The sequence below is a fragment of the Pan troglodytes genome, chromosome 1, assembly GCF_028858775.2.
Source record: "Pan troglodytes isolate AG18354 chromosome 1, NHGRI_mPanTro3-v2.0_pri, whole genome shotgun sequence".
NCBI lineage: Eukaryota > Metazoa > Chordata > Mammalia > Primates > Hominidae > Pan > Pan troglodytes.
In genome coordinates, this window is record NC_072398.2 from 145,825,789 (window position 1) to 145,847,296 (window position 21,508).

Here is a 21,508-nt window from a genome sequence, read left to right on the forward strand (position 1 = left end):
GAAGATTTCAACCAAGTTCATGGCTACTACAATCAGTAACACTTTGATGATCCCCTATACTGTATGGCTTGCCAGAGTGCTCTTATAAAGCCTAGATTTGTGTATCCAATTGTACATCTCCACTTGGTTCTTAAAGGTCCCTCCCATACTGTATGTCCAAACACATTGTGTCAAAGGTCACACCATGTACCATATTTTGTTTCTGATTAATGGCATCACCATAAACCCAGAAACCTGCCCTACCTCACTTCGTATCACATAGGTTTGGTCAGTAAATCCTGTGGTTTCTACTCCCTCATTCCCATGTGCCTCTATTTTTTCTCTCTCTTTTTTAAAATCTTTGCTTTTGGATGGAGGCAGCATATGTCACATGCCTCTTAATCTAGCTCTAATGAATCATTTACAATTCCCCAGATATGCTATTTAGTTTCGTGATTCTGTGCCTTCACTCACACCATTTGCTTGACCTGGCCCTTTTTTGTCTTCCTTGTGAACTCCGTATTTTCTCCAAGAACCAGTTCAAATATTCCCTCTTTAATGCACTTTGTTTTATTTATCTCCATATCCACCTCTACATTGCTTTCCCTCATACTGGGCACAAAATGAATAGCCAACATTTATTGAATGCTTGCTATGTGCCAGGCATTTTTCTAGGTGCTTTACATGTATTGAGTCATTTAGTTTGATGAGGTAGGTGCTATTACTAACCCTACTTTTCAGGGGAGAGAACTGGTACAGAGAGGTTATGTAATTTGTTCAAGGCACTGGAGCTGGGAAACCCAGGCATTCTGGCTCCAGGGCCAGTACATTAAGCTGGAGGAGGGAGGAATGACTGCATTAACCATTAGATTGGCTTAGTTCTTTGTGTGTGTTTGATTCAAAGAATGTCTTATCCTTAGAAGGCACTCACAATACAAATATTTGGAGAATTAATGGATCCAAAACCATTTCACTAAACAGACGAGCAGCATTGGTTAAATACACCGGAAACATCTTTTACATGGATTAAAGTCAATATGCAAATCTTTTAGGAAGATTAATACATATTTTAAGGACTTAGTAACTTATTACATGTTTGGAGTATCTGTAATCGAAAGCCTTAAAAGATAGTAATAGGGCTGAGAATATTACTCCCTCCCCCAAAAAAATACTTTTTAGCTTTTCAGTTTCTTTAAAAAATTTTTGTTGCTTGTAAAGAACAGTTTTTCAAAGTCTACATTTTTTAAAGCAAAATGAGCTTTAAGCCACAAGTTCTGCCTCAAATTTCATTGGCTTTCCTCTAACATTTCATTTTATGACTTGAGTTTAGAATCATAGCACCTGGCATGGAAAGGCCTCCAGAGGTCCTCCAGTACAGCCAGCCCCAAACAGTAATGTCTTCGGTGTGATCTTTGTCTCGCTTTTCTAGGCCCACAGACAAGCCCACGAAATGACAGGTTTACAGCCTGGATTTGAAGAGTCATTTCCTGTGTGTCTGTAATATTTTGGTATGCACGGTCTGGAACTCCTCTTTCTTTCCCTTGTTTACCATTTTCTGAAAGGAAGAAACAGAGGATTTGGTGCATGGCATTGAGGTAAAAGTGTAGCCCTTTTCCTGGTATAATTACCTGTCTCTGTTTCTAAATGGGACCCAGATCCTAGCAACCTTCCCTGGCATGGCATGCTAGAAAGTTTGCATTCACATTTTAAATTTAGAATTCCTGAGGGAAACTGCAGTGAACTAACAGAGCAATCACTTCCAACTGAGGAGGTGACTTATCTGCCAGCAAAGCTCCAAACAAGCCAACTCAGAAATCACTCCTCCAAGGCCTTCCCCCAACACCCCCAGTCTAGGGGCATATTAAGACCCTGCTGCTAGTTTTCAGTTTGGAGATATATACCGGTACACATACATACACCCTGAGGTGTTCAGTAACGATCAGTAGGATCTTTCCCTCCTTTTTCAGGCTGTTCTGCCTTGAGGCCTTCCCTTCCAATCCTGTCCTTAACCACAAAAAAGTGGCCTAAAAGCCTTAGCAGTAAAATGTCTTCCATAACATCTGGAATCCATATGTCAAATCTGTAAGGCATAAGCTCTTTTTTCTTTTCTTTTTATTTTGCCTTAATTATTTGAGCTCCAAATCCCCCACCCCAGCCTCTTTTCATGCCAAACTAATTAGGGCAATTATCTGAGCCATCCGTGGCTACAGATCAGTTAAACCCTGTTATTGAGGGTAACAAATGAGAGGGTTAATTTTTCTTGACTGCTCCATAGTTGGGGAAGAAAGATAATAAGCCCTTATATTTGTCGGGTGCTTTTGAGTTTTCAAACTCTCTATTCTCTACACCAAGCTGCCACCTGGGAAAAGGGCTTACTTTGGGGTTCCAGACTGTCTGGAACCCTGAGGTAAACGATTTAATTCTGAATGAAGCACTGGAATTTGCTGCTATACATGAAAGAGGCCCCTCCAACTTTGCTGCTCAATATGTAAAAAAGATTTTGATGCTATTTTAAAGAAACAGGTTTGCCATTTCTTTAATGCCTCTGGCACCAACTTGGAAATGTTTACTTAAAATCTTAAGACAGTAAAGTGACTTTTTCTGGATAATAGGACAATGTCTTGTGTGTTTCTAACTTACATAGAAGTTGCTGAATTCATCCAGTTGCTCTGGCTAATTATGAACTGCTTAGGTTTTTCTATTCTTTTTCCACTTTTGTTTCATTGCAACAGTAAGAAGACTATCCTATGTCAGGCTTGCTGGGCAGCAAACCAGTCCCTAATTTAATCTTTTGCCCTGGAGGTTTATTTTAGATCATGCAGCCTAGCATTGAATGTTTTTTTAAGCCCAGGAGAGTAGGTGGAGGAGGATTAGGGTTTCTTAGCATTACCATGATTTCAACTAGTTTTTCCAAGAGGGATTTGTGAAAATTTGGTAAACAATGATGGAGAACAGCTTTTCAATTGCCTCACAGAAATACTAACAGTAAGCCATATGTCATAGAAGCACAGGAAAAAAAAAAAAACTCTACATGGTTTTATTACTACAAATATACTTAGCCTTTTCAAGGACAGGAACAATGTTTACAACAAAAACACAATAACAATTCATTCTACTTAAGCTACATTGTTTTAATTCTCATAACATTAACGTTATATAGTTAGATATAAATTATTTGTAAAAGTAATACTCATTAAAATTTTTTCTGATTATGAAGATGAGATACATTCTTACTATAGAAGTTCTGGAAGAAAAAGAAATTTAAAAATAGAAATCATTATTAGTAGAGAAATCCACTGTTAACATGTTAATAGTATTTTCTTACAGTGTTTTTTTCTATGCACATATATATATATTCTAAACAATATAGATGAGAATTAAGAATTCCTGGCCAGGAGCAGTGGCTTATGCCTGCAATCCCGGCACTTTGGGAGGCAGAGGTGGGTGGATCACGAGGTCAGGAAATCAAGACCATCCTGGCCAACATGGTGAAACCCTGTCTCTATTAAAATACAAAAAATTAGCCTGGCATGGTGGTGCCTGCTTGTAGTCCTAGCTACTCGGGAGGCTGAGGCAGGGGAATCGCTTGAACCCAGGGGGCGGAGATTGCAGTGAGCCGAGATTGCACCACTGCACTCCAGCCTGGCGACAGAGTGAGACTCCGTCTCAAAAAGAAAAAAAAAAAGAATTCTTGGCCGGGCGTGGCAGCTCACGCCTGTAATCCCAGCACTTTAGGAGGCCCAGGCCGGCGGATCACCAGAGGTCAGGAGTTCAAGACCAGCCTGGCCAACATGGTGAAACCCCGTCTCCACAAAAGTACAAAAATTAGCCGGGCATGATGGCAGGTGCCTGTAATCCCAACTAGGCGGGAGGCTGAGGCAGAAGAATCACTTGAACCTGGGAGACGGAGGTTGCAGTGAGCCGAGATTGTGCCATTTCACTGCAGCCTGGGCAAGAGAGTGAGACTCCACCTCAAAAAAAAAAAAAAAAGAGAGAATTCTTTAAAAACCCAATTTTTGGCCAGCCACGATGGCTCACACCTGTAATCCTAGTACTTGGGAGGTTGAGGCAAGAAGACCCCTTGAGGCCAGGAGTTCAAGACCAGCCTGGGCAACATAGTGAGAGTCCATCTCTACAAAAAAATGAAAAAATTAGCCAGGTGTTGGCCAACATGGTGAAACCCCGTCACTACTGAAAATACAAAAAATTAGCCGGCCGTGGTGGCGCATGCCTGTAATCCCAGCTACTAGGGAGGCTGAGACAGAATAGCTTGAATCAGGGAGTCGGAGGTTGCAGCGAGCCGAGATCACGCCACCGCACTCCAGCCTGGCGACAGAGCGAGACTCCGTCACAGACACACACAAAATTAGCCAGGTGTTATAGTGCGTGCCTGCAGTCCCAGCTACTTAGGAGGCCAATGTGAGAGAATCACTTGAGCCTAGGACTTCGAGGGTACAGTGAGCTATGACTGTACCATTGCACTCCAGCTGGGTGACTGTGTTAGGCCTTTTTTTGTTGCTATAAAGAAATACCTGGCCGGGCACGGTGGCTCACGCCTGTAATCCCAGCACTGTGGGAGGCCGAGGCGAGTGGATCACGAGGTCAGGAGATCGAGACCATCCTGGCTAACATGGTGAAACCCCATCTCTACTGAAAAATACAAAAAATTAGCCGGGCGTGGTGGTGGCACATGCCTGTAGTCCCAGCTACTCGGGAGGCTGAGGCAGGAGAATGGCGTGAACCCGGGAGGCGGAGCTTGCAGTGAGCCGAGATCGCGCCACTGCACTCCAGTCTGGGCGACAGAGCGAGACTCCGTCTCAAAAAAAAAAAGAAAGAAAAAAAGAAATACCTGAGATTGGGTAATTTACAAAGAAGAGGTTTAATTGGTTCACGGTTCTCTAGGCTTTACAGGAAGCATGGTGCTGGCATCTGCCTGGCTTTTGGGGAGGCCTGGGGAAGCCCATAATCATGGCAGAAGGCAAAGTGGGAGTGGGCATGTCACATGGCAAGAGCAGGAGCAAGAGAGAGGAGTGGGGGAAGGTACCGCACACTTTTAAACAACCAGATCTCACAATAACTCATTCACTATCATGAGGACAGCACCAAGGGGATGGTGCTAAACGATTCATGAAAAATTCCCCTTCATGATCCAATCACCTCCCATCAGGCCCCACCTCCAGCCCTGGGGATTATATTTCAATATGAGATTTGGGGGGATAAATATCCAAACTATATCAGTGACAGAATGAGACTTTGTTTTTCATAATTTTTATGCCTGTTTGAGTTTATTTAATCAACCATTTATCCACTGGACATTGAAATGGTTTTCAAATTTTTCACCACTATAAATAATGTTGAGACAAACATCTTTGTAAATAAGCATTTGGCCACAGTATTTTATTATAAAACTACTTTTTGTGAGTAAGATTTCAAGATGAAGTCGTATGCATTTAAAGTTTATCTAGTTGGCTTGACTTCCTGCTTCTAACTTCCTGAGATCATATTTAAACAAGAACTTTCAAAACATGTCTACATATCCTTGAAGTCTGAATTGTTCAGTCCCTTGCCAGAAGCCAGTTCTTTATAACAGCAATTTGGCATTTCTAATATGTCCTCTTTTTAGCTGCTGTCAAAAACCACATTTCTTTTTAGACTGCTCCAAGAAACTACTCATCAGTGCTCAAATTGAGAACCTACTTATTTTACCTTCTGCCGAAGGAATTTGTGGCCACAATGCACTAAAGACAAATTTGGAGGTGAAAAGAGAACTGGGACAAAAAAATAAAGTAGACTAGGCCTTTTCTCCCTCATTTGTATATTATTGACAAGATTATTGCAATTAGCAGAGATACACCTTAGGTGGAGCTAAAGGCTACAGAAGCATTACCCATGGTGGCCCAGCAGGCAGCCCTCTCTGATGCCCAAAAGCAGCTGGCTGGCCTCACTGTGGGAGTCATCCAGAACCAACTACAAGAGAACACCTGCTCACCAAAAAAGAAAAGAAGGAAAATACCTCCTTATCTTGGCTTGTGGAATTTAGGAAATTCCACAACTAGAGCTCCCAATAAAGCATTAACCAGAGGGTTAAAAAGCAGACTCCCAAGAGAGGAGCTACCCGGGAGAAGTAACATTATCCTAAGTCTCATCTTGCCACTTAATCACACTTACATTGTTAGCTCACTGCTGGGCATATTTTACCCTCCTAAGGAGATCAGGGCCTGCTGGAGAGTGCGCTGGAGCCTTACATTTCTTCTGGGACTACCTCAGGGACCCAGCACAAAGCAATAAATTTAGAAATTGTTCAATAAGTAACAATTTGTTCAACTGAGCAAATGAACAAACACCATCTTAGAGCAAATGAGTTTTCAGATCTTTCCCTGCCAGCTTGTTTGTGATGGGGGCACTAAGCAAACCAGCCAAGGAGTAAAGAGGCCTAAGACACAGCAGTTTGCCAATGTCTTCATTTCCTTGGGCTGGCCCTGAGGGACGCTAACCAAGGCTGGATTCTGACTCCTGTACCTCAGGTAATCCAACTAATAAAAACCTTCCATTAACCAAGATCCTCCCCTTTTCTCTATTATTAGAAAAAAAGAAGTTATAAGAAAACAGTAGGGATTTTATCTTAAATAAAATGACTTCTCAGGGTTGGCCTTTAACTGGGTATAAATTCAACTTAACCTCCTAAACCTTCTCCAGCAATGTTTCCCAAAATGTGTTCCAAGGAAACTATGGAAGATTCTCTGAGAAAAGGGATCCACTAAAGTCCAAAATTCTCCCCTCCTAGCGATCCATTAAAAAAAAAAAAAAGAAAAGTTTTAAAGGCTTTGAGGAGTCATTAAATAAAGAAGCCTCTTTAGCTTCTTGGTAAAGTGTCCCAGTGTCTCAAACTTGGTAAAATTTGCGGAACGAACTCTGAGACACGCTGCTCTCCACCGTGATAATACTCTTTCCTGTGGCATGGCAGTGCTCATTTGGGCTTGCACTGGTGGGGATGAGAAACTGATCATTGATTATTCAAAGGGTTAGTGTCTTCTGTAGAGTGTATTTTCTTTCTTTCTCTCTTTTTTTAGAGATGATGTGTTACTCTGTTGCTCTGTCACCCAGCCTGGAGTTCAGTGGCACGGTCATGGCTCACTACAGCCTCGAATTTCTGGGCTTAAGTGATCCTACTACCTCAGTCTCCAGAGTAGCTGGGACTACAGGTGCACCACTACACCTGCCTAATTGTTTTGTTTTTTTTTTTTTGTACTGACAGAGTCTTGCTATGTTGCCCAGGCTGGTCTTGAACTCCTGGCCTGAAGAGATCCTCCTGTCTTGGTACTCTGGGAAGCCAAGGCAGGAGGATCCCCTGAGGGATCTCTTATAGGCATGAGTCACTGCACCTGGCTAGTTTCTAAGTTATTTTTCACAATAGTTGAATCAAATATATATTTTTATGAGAAGTGCAAATTAAAACTACTTGTAAATGGTATTTCTTAACAAATGGGGATTAGAAAAATTCCACTTAACAACATACTCTGTTGGTAAGGCAACGGGAACACAGCACACCCTTACAATGCGGGTAGGAAGACAAAATAGTCCAACCCATATAGAGAGCAATTTGACAATATTTACAGAAATTACAAATATATTGACTGTTTGACCCACCAATCTCACTTCTGGGAATGTATCCTGGAGCTATGCCTGTCCATGTACGATATATGTACTAGTTATTAACTGAAACATTGTTTATAACAGCAAAACGTTAGAAGTAATTCAAGTGTCATAGGGAACTTGTTAAATAACTGTGGTACAATGGAACATTACGCAGTGGGGAAAATGAGGAAAATAAAAACTCTCCATATGATTGTGGAAAGATATCCAGGATATACAATAAAATGAAATAAGAAAGTTGGAGAAGATATATTTACTTATACTACTCTTTGTGGAAGAAAGGGGAAGATAAGAATATATATTCATACTTACTTGCATTTGTATTAGGAAATACTGTCACCATGTAAGAAACCAATAAAAATATTCACATATAGAGGGCAGGAGGAGTTTGGGGTAGACACTAACAATGTCAAGCTTTAAGCCCTGTGCTTCCAGAAAACAGTGAAGGTTAAGAAATTCCCAACCCACTGGGCAAGGTGGCTTACACCTGTAATCCCAACACTTTGGGAGACTGAGGCAGGCAGATCACCTGAGGTCAGGAGTTCGAGACCAGCTTGGCCAATATGGTGAAACCCTGTCTCTACTAAAAATCCAAAAATTAGCCAGGTGTAGTGGTGGACGCCTGTAGTTTCAGCTACTCGGGAGGCTGAGGCAGGAGAATTGCTTGAACCTGGGAGGTGGAGGTTGCAGTGAGCCGAGATCGCACCACTGCACTCCAGCCTGGGTGACAGAGAGAGACTCCATCTAAAATAATAATTAAAAAAAAGAAATACCCAATTCTTTGTGTGCCAGGAACCAGCAAAGAGCACCTGCTGTCTGAGGTAAGATCCAACTCTGTCCTTCTCGGGAATCCCATGAGACCCATGCATGGTGACGCCCTTGCTTATCTGCCCCTTGCCTTCTCTTAGAAACATTCCTTGTTGATAAACATTCTCACTATTACAGTAGCCAGAATAAAATAATCTCCTTAATTGACCAGTGCATTTTCACAACAGGATTGGGAACAGGGGTGTGTTCCTCTGATACTCATCTCTGTGTATATCTTTTAATATCATTTTAATTTCTAAACAATGTGACTGCATCACTTACTTTTAAAAATTTACTTAAAGATACAAAACAAGCAAAATAATTTTCTGATTAATGGCTTAATTGAAAGTTCCATTAACCAGAAAAACCTCAGTTCCAGCATCCCTGTTAACCATTTCAGGATAAAAGCACGTCCCACTTTTCAGTGCTCCTTTTCTTTGGAGGGATGAGGTGCTGGCTCACTGACATGCACCAGCCTTTCCCTTCCTCGTAAGTACACTTGTAATAAGAGGAGGTGGGCAGAAAGAAAAAAGAGGGAAAAGACATGAAGCAATTTTGTTCTCTGGTGTATATTTTTTAACCCCTGGCTGATAAAATTCTCTACTTTCAGCCCATAATATCACCTCCTACCACAAAAACAAAGGAATGTCATGTTCTCTTTTCACCATTTATTCCTGCCCTCTGGGGCTTCTTTCTCCTTTCCCCTTCTGTTTTCATTAAGGTTTTGGAAGGCTGAGCCTAGATGTACCTCGTGCATGCTCTCTTCCCGCTTCTTGCTGGCTGGAACTTGGACATGGTGGCCTCGCTTTGATGACAAAGCCCTATGAGAGGGCACAGCAATTTCCTAAAAGGAATCTCAGTCCTTGAGTGATCATGAGGAGCAAATTTACCCTGAAGACCTAGACCATTCACACTAAAACTGAGATATAGAGGAAAAAGAAACTTCTCTTCCAGGTGGTATGACTTAACTTCATCCTAACATAATTTCTTTTGAAGAAAATAGAAAGAGTTGTACTAGATGATCTCTAAGAAGCTTTCTAGTACCAACTTATGTGAATCAAAGCATGATATTGTCACTGTAAAGGGTTAGAGAGGCTTCGAATCATAGCTTGTTTATACAGCATGTCACTGGTCACAGCTGTGATACATTTGCTACTCTGTGCCACAGTGGGTAAGACCTGGATCTTGGGTTCAGCCCTCTTGAATTCAATTCCTGCCCCTGTTCCTTACCACCTGTGACCTCAGGCCAATTGCTTAAGCTATCTGAACCTCATTTCCTTATCTATAACATTCAAATAATACTAGGAATAATTTCTCAGCATGAGATAATCCAGGAAAAGTCTTTGACTAACAATATGTTCTCAATAAATTATAGTTATTTTTATAACTGTCATTGTTATTGTTGATACGACCTTTATCAGAACTGTCATCCCCAACTGTAATACTCTTTGTATGGACAACTTTTGTCCAATTCTGATTATGTGCTTTATATCATCATTTTGGAGAATGACTGGATAAAAAACATCACAACAGATTGAAATCACTGTGAAGAGTGAGGTGAATAGATGTGACAGATACGTCACTCCTTGCATATATCTGGTTCTCCTCTCTTTCCTGGGAATACAGGAAAACCATACTTCCCAGCCCCTTTGCAATAAGCTAAGGCTTCATGACCAGTTCTCATCAAGGGACAGTAAGTCAAAGAAACATAGATGACATCGGGTGCAAAGCATTTCAGAATGGACGTGAATTCTCCCTGATTTTCCTTCCCTTGAAGCCACTGGGAGCCCCCATTCACCTGGGTCCTTGAATGACTAACTGAAGCAGGTCCACCTCCCAACCCCCAGTAATTCAAACTGGACATGTGGAATGAGAAATAAACCTTTGTTGTATTGACATTCAATATACGATCACATTACCTGTCCTTTTCTAATACAATGAGTAATGACTAAGTTACCATAATTTCAGAATATGTAAGCCTTTGAATTGACTTGAAGGACAAAGTACTCACCATCTGTCTATTATGATGGGCCCTTGCTGGAAATTTTCATGACAAAAATCATAATAATAATAGCTAATGTTATATAGGACTTACTATGTGTCAGGTATGTTCTAAGAGCTTTATATGTATAAATTCACTTAATCCTTTTTTAAAAATAAATTTAATTGGGAGACCATTAGGTTGAGATGACTCCAGTACCCTGGGTTGCTACATAAGCAAACCAAAGCCCATGCAAACAGTATAAAAAACCTAAGCTTTGAGGCGGGTGGATTACTTGCAGTCAGGAATTCGAGATTAGCCTGGCCAACATGGTGAAAACCCATTTCTACTAAAAATACAAAAATTATCTGAGCATGGTGGTGCATGCCTGTAATCCCAGCTGCTCCTGAGGCTGAGGCAGGAGAATCGCTTGAACCCGGGAGGCAGAGGTTGGAGCGAGCTGAGATCGTTCCACTGCATATCAGCCTAGGTGACAGAGTGAGACTCCATCTCTAAAACAAAAAGCAAAAAATCAAAACAACAACCTAAGCTTGACTAATCAGAAACCCCTAACTAACCTCTAACCAGAGACATTCTATTTTAACCAAATACATATATACACATACATATATGTCTATTTTTATGTATGTATACTTGTTGTTGTTGTTGTTGTTGTTGTTGTTGTTGTTGAGACAAGGTCTTCTTATGTTGCCCAGGCTGCTCTTGAACTCCTGGGCTTAAACAATCCTCCCACCTCAGCCTCCCAGAGGGCTGGGATTACAAGTGTGAGCCACTGTGCCCAGCCCCAAATACATTTTGTTTTGCTTTCATGAACACCTTATAAAAGTTTCCTTTCTCACCACCCCCCACCCAGTGGAGTGCCAAACTGCTTGTGCTGCCCAATTCGTGAATCATTGAATGCTCAAACAAGTGCTTTCTATTTTTAATGTATCTAAGTTTATCTTTTTAACACCTTGTGACAACTCTATAAGTGAGGTACATCAAACCATTTTGCAAATGAGGAAACTGAGGGGCAGAGAAATTAAGAAACTCACCCAAAGTAAGAAGTGAAGTCAGGATTCAAACCTAGGCAGTTGGACTGTAGAGTCAGAGTTAGAGTAGTCTTTAACCACTATGCAATACATATGAATTTAAAAATTGGCTGGATGTGGTGGCTCATGCCTGTAATCCCAGCACTTTGGAAGGCTGAGACAGGTGGATCACTTGAGGGCAGGAGTCAAGACCAGCCTGACCAACATGGCAAAACCCTGTCTCTACTAAAAATACAAAAATTAGCTGGGCATGGTGGTGCACACCTGTAATCCCAGCTACTCGGGAGGCCAAGGCAGGAGAATTGCTTGAATCCAGAAGTGGAGTGAGCCGAGGTTGCACCACTGCACTCCAGCCTGGAGTGACAGAGCGAGACTCCATCTCAAAAAAAAGTCATCTTGTCAGGCACAGTGGCACATGCCTATAGTCCCAGCTACTCAGGAGGCTGAGGCAAGAGGGTTGTTTGAGCCCATGAGCTCAAGGCTGCAGTGTGCTATGATCCTGCCTGTGAATAGGCACTGCACTGCAGCCTGGACAACATAGGGAGACTCTGTCCCTTAAAAAAAAAAGAAAGAAAAATCATCTTGGTACACTCTGTAAAGAACTATAATTTCTAAAGGAAACTTCAGGCTAATATCCCTGATGAACACAGATGCAAAAATCTTTAACAAAATACTAGCAAACCAAATCCAGCAGCCCATCAAAAAGTTAATACAGGCCAGAAGTGGTGGCTCATGCCAGTAATCCCAGACTCTGGGAGGATTGCTTGAGTCCAGGAGTTCAAGACCAGTCTGGGCAATATAATAATACCTCATCTCTACAACAGATTTAAAAATTAGCCAAGCATGGTGGCATGTGCCTGTAGTCCCAGCTACTCGGATGCTTAGCTGAGAGAATCACTTGAGCCTGGGAGGTGGAGGTTGTAGTGAGTTGAAATTGCACCCCTGAACTACAGAGCAAGATCTCATCTCGAAAAAAAAAAAATAATACAGGACAATCAAATAGGCTTTATTTCTGGGATGCAAGGCTGGTTCAACATATGTGAATCAATAAATGTGATTCATTGCATAAATATAATTAAAAACAAAAACCATACAGTCATCTCAATAGATGCAGAAAAAGCTTTCAGTAAAATTCTATATCTCTTCATGATAAAAACCATCAACGAACTAGGCCTCAAAGGAACATATCTCAAAATAATAAGAGCCATCATTGACAAACCGATAGCCAACATCATACAAAATGGGCAAACCTGGAATGCTTCCCTGTGAGAACTGGAACAAGACAAAAATGCCCATTCTCACCATTCCTATTCAACATAGTACTGGAAGTCCTAGCAAGAGCAGTCAAGCAAGAGAAAGAAAGAAAAGGCTTCCACATAGGAAAAGAAGTCAAACTATCTCTCTTTGCTGATGATATGATTCCATACCTAGAAAACCTTAAGCACTCCACCAAAAGGCTACTAGAACTGATAAATGATTTTAGTAAGATTTTAGGATATAAAATCAATATGAAAAAATCAGTAGTATTTCTATACACCAATAATGTCCAGGCTGAGTCAAATAAAACACACAATCCCATTTACAATAGCCACAAAGAAAATGAAATATCTACGAACAGAGCTAACCTAGTAGGTAAAATATGTTGTCTAGAAGAAGAACTACAAAACACTTCTGAAAGAAATCAGAGATGACACAAATAAATGGAAAAACATTCCATGCTCATGTATTGGAAGAATCAGTATCATGAAAATGACCATACTGCCCAAAGCAATTTACAGATTCAATGCTACTCTTATCAAACTACCAATGTTATTCTTCACTAAATTAGAAATATCTATTCTAAAATTCGCATGGAAAAAACAGAGCCTGAATAGCCAAAGCAATCCTAAGCAAAAAGAACAAAGCCAGAGGCATCACACTACCTGACTTCGAACTATATACTACAAGGATATAGTAACTAAAACAGAGTTGTACTGGTACAAAGACAGACACATAGACCACTAGAACAGAATAGAGAGTCCAGAAATAGAGCTGCACACCTACAATCATCTGATCTTTGACAATGTCTACAAAAACAAGCAATGGGGAAAGGACACTCTATTTAATAAATAGCACTGGGCTAACTGGCTAGCCATACGTCGAATGAAACCAGACCCTTACCTTTCACCATATACAAAAATTAACCCAAGATGGATTAAAGATTTAAATGTAAGACTTTAAACTATAAAATCCCTAAAAGAAAACCTAGGAAATACGCTTCTTGACATGAGCCTGGGCAAAGAATTTTTGGCTAAGTCCCCAGAAGCAATTGAGACAAAATCAAAAATTGACGGTGGGAACTAATGAAACTAAAGAGCTTATGCACAGCAAAAGAAACTAACAAGTAAACAGACAATCTACAGAATGGGAGAAAATATTTGCAAACTATGCATGTGACACAGGTCCAACATCCAGAATCTATAAGGAACTTAAATCAACAAGCAAAAAACAGCCCTATTAAAAAATAGGCAAAGGACATGAACACTTTTCAGTAGAAGACATACATGTGGTTAACAAGCATATGAATAAATGTTCATCATCATTAATCATCAGAGAAATGCAAATCAAAGCCACAGTGAGATATCACCTCACACCACTCAGAATGGCCATTATTAAAAAGTCAAAAAAACAGGTCAGGTGCAGTGGCTCACACCTGTAATCCCAGCACTTTGGGAGGCCAAGGTGGGCAGATCAGTTGAGGTCAGGAGTTTGAGACCAGCCTGACCAACATGGTGAAACCCCATCTTTACTAAAAATACAAAAATATTAGCCGGTCATGTTGGCACATGCCTGTAGTCCCAGCTACTCAGGAGGCTGAGGCAGGAGAATAGCTTGAAACCGGGAGATGGAGGTTGCCATGAGCTGAGATCACACCCCTGCACTCCAACCTGGGTGACAGAGCGAGACTGTCTCAAAACAAACAAACAAACAAACAAAAACAAAAAACAATGGATGCTGGCAAGGCTGCAGAGAAAAGGGAATTCTTAACACTGTTGGGATGTAAATTAGTTCAGCCACTGTGAAAAGCAGTTTGGAGATTTCTCAAAGAACTTTAAACAGAGATCCACTTGACCCAGCAATCCCATTACTGGGTATATACCCAAAGGGAAATAGATCATTTTACCAAAAAGACACATACGCTCATATGTTCATTGCTGCACTATTCAAAATATCAAAGACATGGAATCAACGTAGGTGTCCATCAGTGATGGACTGGATAAAGAAAATGTGGTACATATACATCATGGAATACTATGCAGTCATAAGAAAGAAGGAAATGACGTCCTTTGCAGCAGCATGGATGGAGCTGGTGGCCATACGCCTAAGAGAATTAACACAGAAACAGAAAACCAAATACTGCATTGTTCTTTCTTATAAGTGGGAGCTAAACATCGAGAATCCATGGACATAAACATGGGAACAAAAGATAAGGGACTGAATTGAAAAACTACCTATTGGGTACTATGCTCACTACTTGAGTGCAATATACCCATGTAACACATTTCCAGATGTACTCCCTGTATCTAAAATAAAAACTGAAGCAAAAAGTAAAAACAAATAAACCACTATAATTTCTTTTCACTATACTGAAAACAACCATGAGCTCTGATCATGCCACTGCACTCAGCTTGGGTGACAGAGCAAGACCCTGTCTCAAGAAAATAAAAACAAAAATAAGAAGTAAAAACAATCACTAAGTAGTGATTATTTGCAGTAGTGAAATAATTATAAATTATTTCTAAATAAATTTAACATGAACAGTATGAGCCCCATATAAAGAAAATGATAAGATTTTTTTGAGAGGTAGAAAAAAAGATCTCAACATGTTCTAGGATGGGAGAATTTAATATCACAAAAAAAGTTAATTATTGTATATTAGGGCGTATTCATACTAACAGTGGTTTAAACAACCTAGAAGCTTATTTTTCTCTATGTAAAAGTCTGGGTAGGCCCTTCAAGGGCTGGTAAGGTGCTCCGCAATGCCAGAGCCTCAGGCTTCTTTTCCCTTGATGCTCTGCCATGTCTTCACCCAGCCAGCAGAAGGAGAGAGCATGCCCTTTCCCTTTGAGGACACATCTAAGGTGGGTTCCAGGCGAATAGACTCTGAGCCAGAGATTGACAGCAGGAAGTTTACTGCGAAGTGATCTTGGGATAAATATCTGGGGGAAGAGTTATTGGGCAAAGAGCTACCACAAAATTTGCAACAAAGGCCTCAGCCAGTTCCTCGAGGAGTTCTGGAAGTGTCGTAGCTCTTTAGCATTGATTTCCCTTAAAGCAAGGGGACTGGACCGACCAGTCATTGGAGGTGGGTTGATGGGCAGCCCTGGGAAGAGGAAGCAATGTTAGGCGAGGTGGCTCCCTGCAGCAGTTCTTGAAGCAGGATGCAGCTGAGAGCCAACAGCTGAGGGAATGAGTTCAGCAGCTCTGAAGTGGTGTCTGGGCAGTGCCCTAAAGCAGCAGTCCCCAACCTTTTTCACATCAGGGACTGGTTTTGTGGAAGAAACCAGTCACTGGTGCCAAAAGCACCTCGGTTTTTCCACGAACCAAGGTGGGGGTATGGTTTCGGAATAATTCAACTACATTACATTTATTGTGCACTTTATTTATATTATTATTATTACATTGTAATATATAATGAAATAATTATACAAACCACCGTAATGTAGAATCAGTGGGAGCCCTGAGCTTGTCTTCTTGCAACTAGATGGCCGCATCCAGGGGTGATGGGAGATAGTGACAGATCATCAGGCATTGGATTCTCATAAGGAGCCGCACCTAGATCCCTCACATGCACAGTTCACATTAGGGTTCACACTCCTACAAAAATCTAATGCCACCGCTGATCTGACAGGAGGTGGAGCTCAGGTGGCAATGTGAGTGATGGGGAGCGGCTGTAAAAACAAATGAAGCTTTGTTCGCTCACTGCTCCCCTCCTGCTGTGTGGCCCTGCCCTAAAGTATTACTATAAAGCACTTCCTGAAAGTTACATATATTAATTCTGCTAACATCTCATTGGCTAGAACTTAGTCACATGCATACTGGTACCTGCAAAGAAGGCTAGGAAATGGAGCCTTTATTCTAGTGAACTACGTGCCCAGCCTAAATTTTTTTTTTTTTTTTAAGTGTCAGGATCTCACTCTGTCATCCAGGCTGGAGTTCAGTGGTGCAATTATAACTCATTGCAGCCTTGAACTCCTGGGCTCAAGCAATCTTTCTGCCTCGGCCTCTTGAAAAGCTTGTACTAGAGGCATGCACCACCATGCCCAGCTATTTTTGAAATCTTTTGTCGAGATGGGAACTCACTATGTTACCCAGTCTGGTCTCAAACTCCTGGCCTCAAGTGATCTTCCTGCCTCAGTCTCTCAAAGTGTTGAGATTACAGGCATGAGCCACTGCAACTGGCCAAAACATTTACTGGGAAGGAAGAAGAGGAGAATAGTAAAAGAGAAATTGTAGTTTCTGTAACATCTTCCAAAACTGATATAACTTTATCACAGTTTATTTACACAAGAATAGTTTATTTTTGGGAGCTGGATAAACATAACTTATAACTCATATGTACAAATAAATGTCCAAGAACAGCCAGAGAAATTATGAAATAAAGTGATGTGTGGGACATGCTTGCTCAAATGTTAAAATACTTCAAAAATGACTGAAATTAGAACAATATGATCCTGGCATAGGAATAGACAAGTATGTCACTGAAACAGAATAGAGAACCCAGAAATAGATTCAAGGCAGGACTGCTATCCTCTTGGTTTGCACGATATCCCTGTTGCAGTGGTTTACAGACAGCATCTGTTCTGACTGGTCTGTGCCCATACTGTTTTAATTGTTTATATTTTGGATGTACCCCTGGTCCCAGGACATACGGTAACTTAGTAAATGCAAAATGTTATACTTCGATTCAGTGGTTAAGAATGATTTGCTTCACATATTTAGCTGATAAATGCCTCTCTCTACAGGTTAGACTAAAAAGTGAGACTCTTACCTTATACTATATAAACAAATTTCAGATGGACTTGAGTTATAAATGTTAAAAATGTAACAATGGGGCCAGGTGTGGTGGCTCATACCTGTAATGCCAGCACTTTGGAAGGCTTAGGTGGGAGGGCGGCTTGAGACCAGGAATTCAAGACCAGCCTGGGCAACGTAGTGAGACCGCATTTCTACAAAAATACAATTTAAAAATTAGCTGGGTGTGGTGGTGCATAACTATAGTCCCAGCTACGCAGGAGGCTGAGATGAGAAGATTACTTGAGCCCAGAAGCTCGAGTCTACAGTGAGCTACAATCACACCACTGCACTCCTGGGTGGCAGAATGAGACTCTGTCTCTTAAAAAAAAAAAAAAAAAGGTAATGATGAAAATTTAGCCCTATAAAATTACGGTTAGATAGGAGGAATATGTTCAATAAATCTATTGTACAATATGGTGACTATAGTAAATAACTGCATTATTTTCTTGAGAATCACTAAGACAGTAGATTTTAAATATTCTGACCACAAAAAATAAAAAATATGTGAGATAATGTATATGTCAATTAGCTCAATTGAGCCATTCCACAATGTATACATATTTCAAAACATCATGTCATATGTGATAAATATACACCATTTTTATTTGTCAATATAAGAAAATATAAAAAAGAAATTTTGCCCTAGATGTTGGAGGGATTTTATTTTTTAGATGGAGTTTCACTCTTGTCACCCACCTGGAGTGCAATGGTGCTATCTCGGCTCACTGCAACCTCCACCTCCCAGGTTCAAGTGATTCTCCTGCCTCAGCCTCCTGAGTAGCTGGGATTACAGGCGTGAGCCACCGCGCCCAGCCGATGTTGGAGGGATTTTTTAGCAGGAAACCCAGAAGCTGTAAAAGTAAAAGGAGAGAACTACTCAAATATAAGAAATATTATAGTGTGGAAAAAAATACCACAGACAAATTAAAAAGACAAATAATAAATTAGGAAAAATATTTCCAGTGCATGTGAAAAATAAAAGGTTAAGAGTTTTACTGCACAAAAGGCTAAAAAGGTCACATAATTAAAAAAACAGTCAAAGGACGTAAACAGGCAATTCACGTAAGAGCAAGTCCAAGATGGCCTCTAATTAATCTCATGAGGAGTCAGGGAACTGCAAATTGAAGAAACAAGTGAGCTTTCTCTCTACAGACATCATATTGGCAAAAATGAAAAAGGGATAACAGCTACTGCTTTCAGGAATATGTGGAAAAGGCTATTTTCACACATTGCTAATAGAAATGTGAATTGTTATAGTATTTTGGAAAGCGAAATTAAAATTAAAAAGATATATACTCTTTTTCTCAGCAATCTATTCATAGGAAGAATTTTCCTACTTACGTAAAAGCATTAGTATGAAAAGCTACACACAGAAAGATATTTACTGCATCCTGGTGTGCCACTGGGATAAAAAAAAGTTAAAAATTAAGTTTTAGGTAGAAAAACGATTAAATAAATTATGCTTCATGCATACAATAGAAAAATTATGCAGCTATTAAAAAGAATGATTTAGAACTATCCAGGGTTTTTGGAGGGGAATCCATGACAGTTTAGATGAGAGAGGCAAAATGCATAGAATGCCTATTACCCACAGACACACAGGGTATATATGTATCTGATTTCATAAGCATGGGGAAGGAAAAGAACATATGTATAGCATATTTTGATATTGATTCCCAAAGATGAAGAAAACAACCAACCAAGCAATATTTTAAAAATTAAGGGCCATAATAAGAATAGCATGCATGTTACTCTCTTTATATAAATGTGTATATGGAGATGTGTGATGTGTGAAAGGACAGGTGCCAAAATGTTAACGTGGTTATCACAGGGTGATGAGGTTTCAGGACATTTTTACTTTCTTTCTGTCTATAACTTGTTTTTGAATTTTTTAAAAATTCATTACTTATATAGTCAGAAAAGCATAAAGCCATTTTCATTATTGGAGAAATAAATAAGTGAATGAAAATCCTCAATAAACTTCTTGTTAAATTAGATATTAATTTAGGAAGAAACTTGAAATGTCATGAAAATACTTAGGCAATATTGAATCGTCTCTTCCTTTATTTAAACTTGATTTAAAACAATAAAAATATTTAAGTACTTTTAAGTGTTTCTTTCCAGTTTGCTACCTTAGGTAATAAAACGTAGCAAACTTAGTCAGTTACGTCTGACTAAGATTTTGTTATTGAGAGAGAAACTTTTCACTGTGATTCAAAAGAACAAAATTTGTTAAAAGGTTTATTTTCTTTTAATACTTTTTATGAATTCCTTTAATTTTTTTTCTTCAGTGGCCCACAACCTCATATTCTGAGACCTGCTATTTCATGGTTTATTCCCTCACTCTGCTTCTTTAAATCTGATTGAACTTTGCGGTTATCAACTTACTATAACAAACTTATTATTAGAGCACTTTGGTTTTCTACAGCCTCAACACAGAATTTATAGTGTTTCTCATTATTTCCTTGTGAGTCCATTCATATGTATGTACAACTTCTTTTAAATAAGTGAAAAGCTGTTTACAAAAGAAAAGCTAAGTCATAACTGTGAAAGGAACTCTACCTGTTACACTATGAAGTGGTATTAAAGGGAAAAGACAGCAGTGAAAGCTCTATCAGCATAAACTGTGACTGATTAGACACGGAGAGATAGGGCACTGTTTCAAACAGCTTCGCCAGACACATAAACACATTTTTCTCTTTTCTGACTCCCCTGGGCTTCTACATTCCAGCCCTCTTGTCGTTGTCTACCCACGCAGTCTTTTTCTTCTTTCTCTGACTGAAACATCTTCATGGTCTTTTTGAGTATTGTATTCCAGCAACTTTTCTTTTATTTCACAATGAGAGGTTTATTGGTATCTAGATTTAATAAATATATTCTCTTTTCAGTGACCAGGTTTTTGAAAAGCAAAAAGGATAGACCCAGCAGAATTTCAGGAACATTCCATATTCCCTGAGTGAGACGCCTTAGTATGTAGCCCTGGATCCAGAGTGCTAAACAGCTTCATTCCTCCTCTGGCTAAAAGCCTCACTTTGTTATGGGTTGCAGGTAGGGCACTCATTTGCCCCTTAACCTAGACCAGTTCTGCTTTTCTAGAGGCAATAAAATTCATGATCATGTAAAAAATGAGATCTTGTAATACCTACCCAATAGGGAAATTATGAAACAGCCATGTTTTAATAGCACTTTCCAGCCCACTGCCGAAAGAGCTGTGGAAATCCAATGTTAGTCTTGTTTTTGTGGCTAGTATGACTTATTTTGCTTCAGTGATGCAACAGGTAAGCAAACAATGGTTGCTTATGATCAAGGTAAGATTTGAGATTGACATATGACACCTTTAAAGAAGCAAAGACATCTATCTTTCCTTAACAAAAATCTTACTCAACTGGCTCTCTGTAATGACTGGGTATCAACACAAATCAGATAATGTGTTTTGATGTTTTAGAAAATTCCAGTTGCTCTTGAGGCTTCATTATTGACAAGGGCTATCAGGCTTTCCAAGAGGGTCTTATCTGCAAGCTGCAGCAGTTACTGCATGAGCTGCCAAACAGGTTCAGTGGGATTACACAGCTGCCTTGGAGCTGGAGGCCAGGCGGGGTGAACTCCCTGCTTTCTCTTTTCAAGGCCTGCAGGCTTTGACCTGTAAATAGGTGCCTAAACAGGGTCTAATCTGTCACACAAATATGCCTTAGCAAAAGTGGTAATGTCCCTTATTACCTGGTTTAGCAACGATTCCAAGACATATATTTAGAGAGGTACTTGTATAAATTGCTATACTTGAAGCTATGCCTGGTGTTTCTATAAAACTCTCTTAAGAGATGATACAATGGTTCACATTTTATTTATAGCAACCAATGGAAACAAGGCCTTTTCTATAACCCCAGCTCTCAAGAGCAGTTCTAAAATAACAAACCAACATGTGCAATTTGAAGATATGCCCTTTAGGCTGAGCTCAAGTGTTCTGTTCTTAGGGGATTGC

The 21,508-nt window shown here is 40.0% G+C and overlaps 1 long non-coding RNA gene across 1 annotated transcript; it reads right to left on the reverse strand.

The window, feature by feature from the left end:
* Positions 1–1,058: 1,058 nt before the first annotated feature.
* Positions 1,059–20,938, reverse strand: LOC129137234 (uncharacterized). The gene is made up of 4 exons (XR_008539617.2): positions 20,676–20,938; positions 18,226–18,380; positions 17,589–17,681; positions 1,059–1,534 (listed from the first exon to the last, which is right to left on the reverse strand). It is a non-coding gene; the product is annotated as an uncharacterized LOC129137234 (long non-coding RNA).
* Between the last annotated feature and the right edge of the window lie 570 nt (positions 20,939–21,508).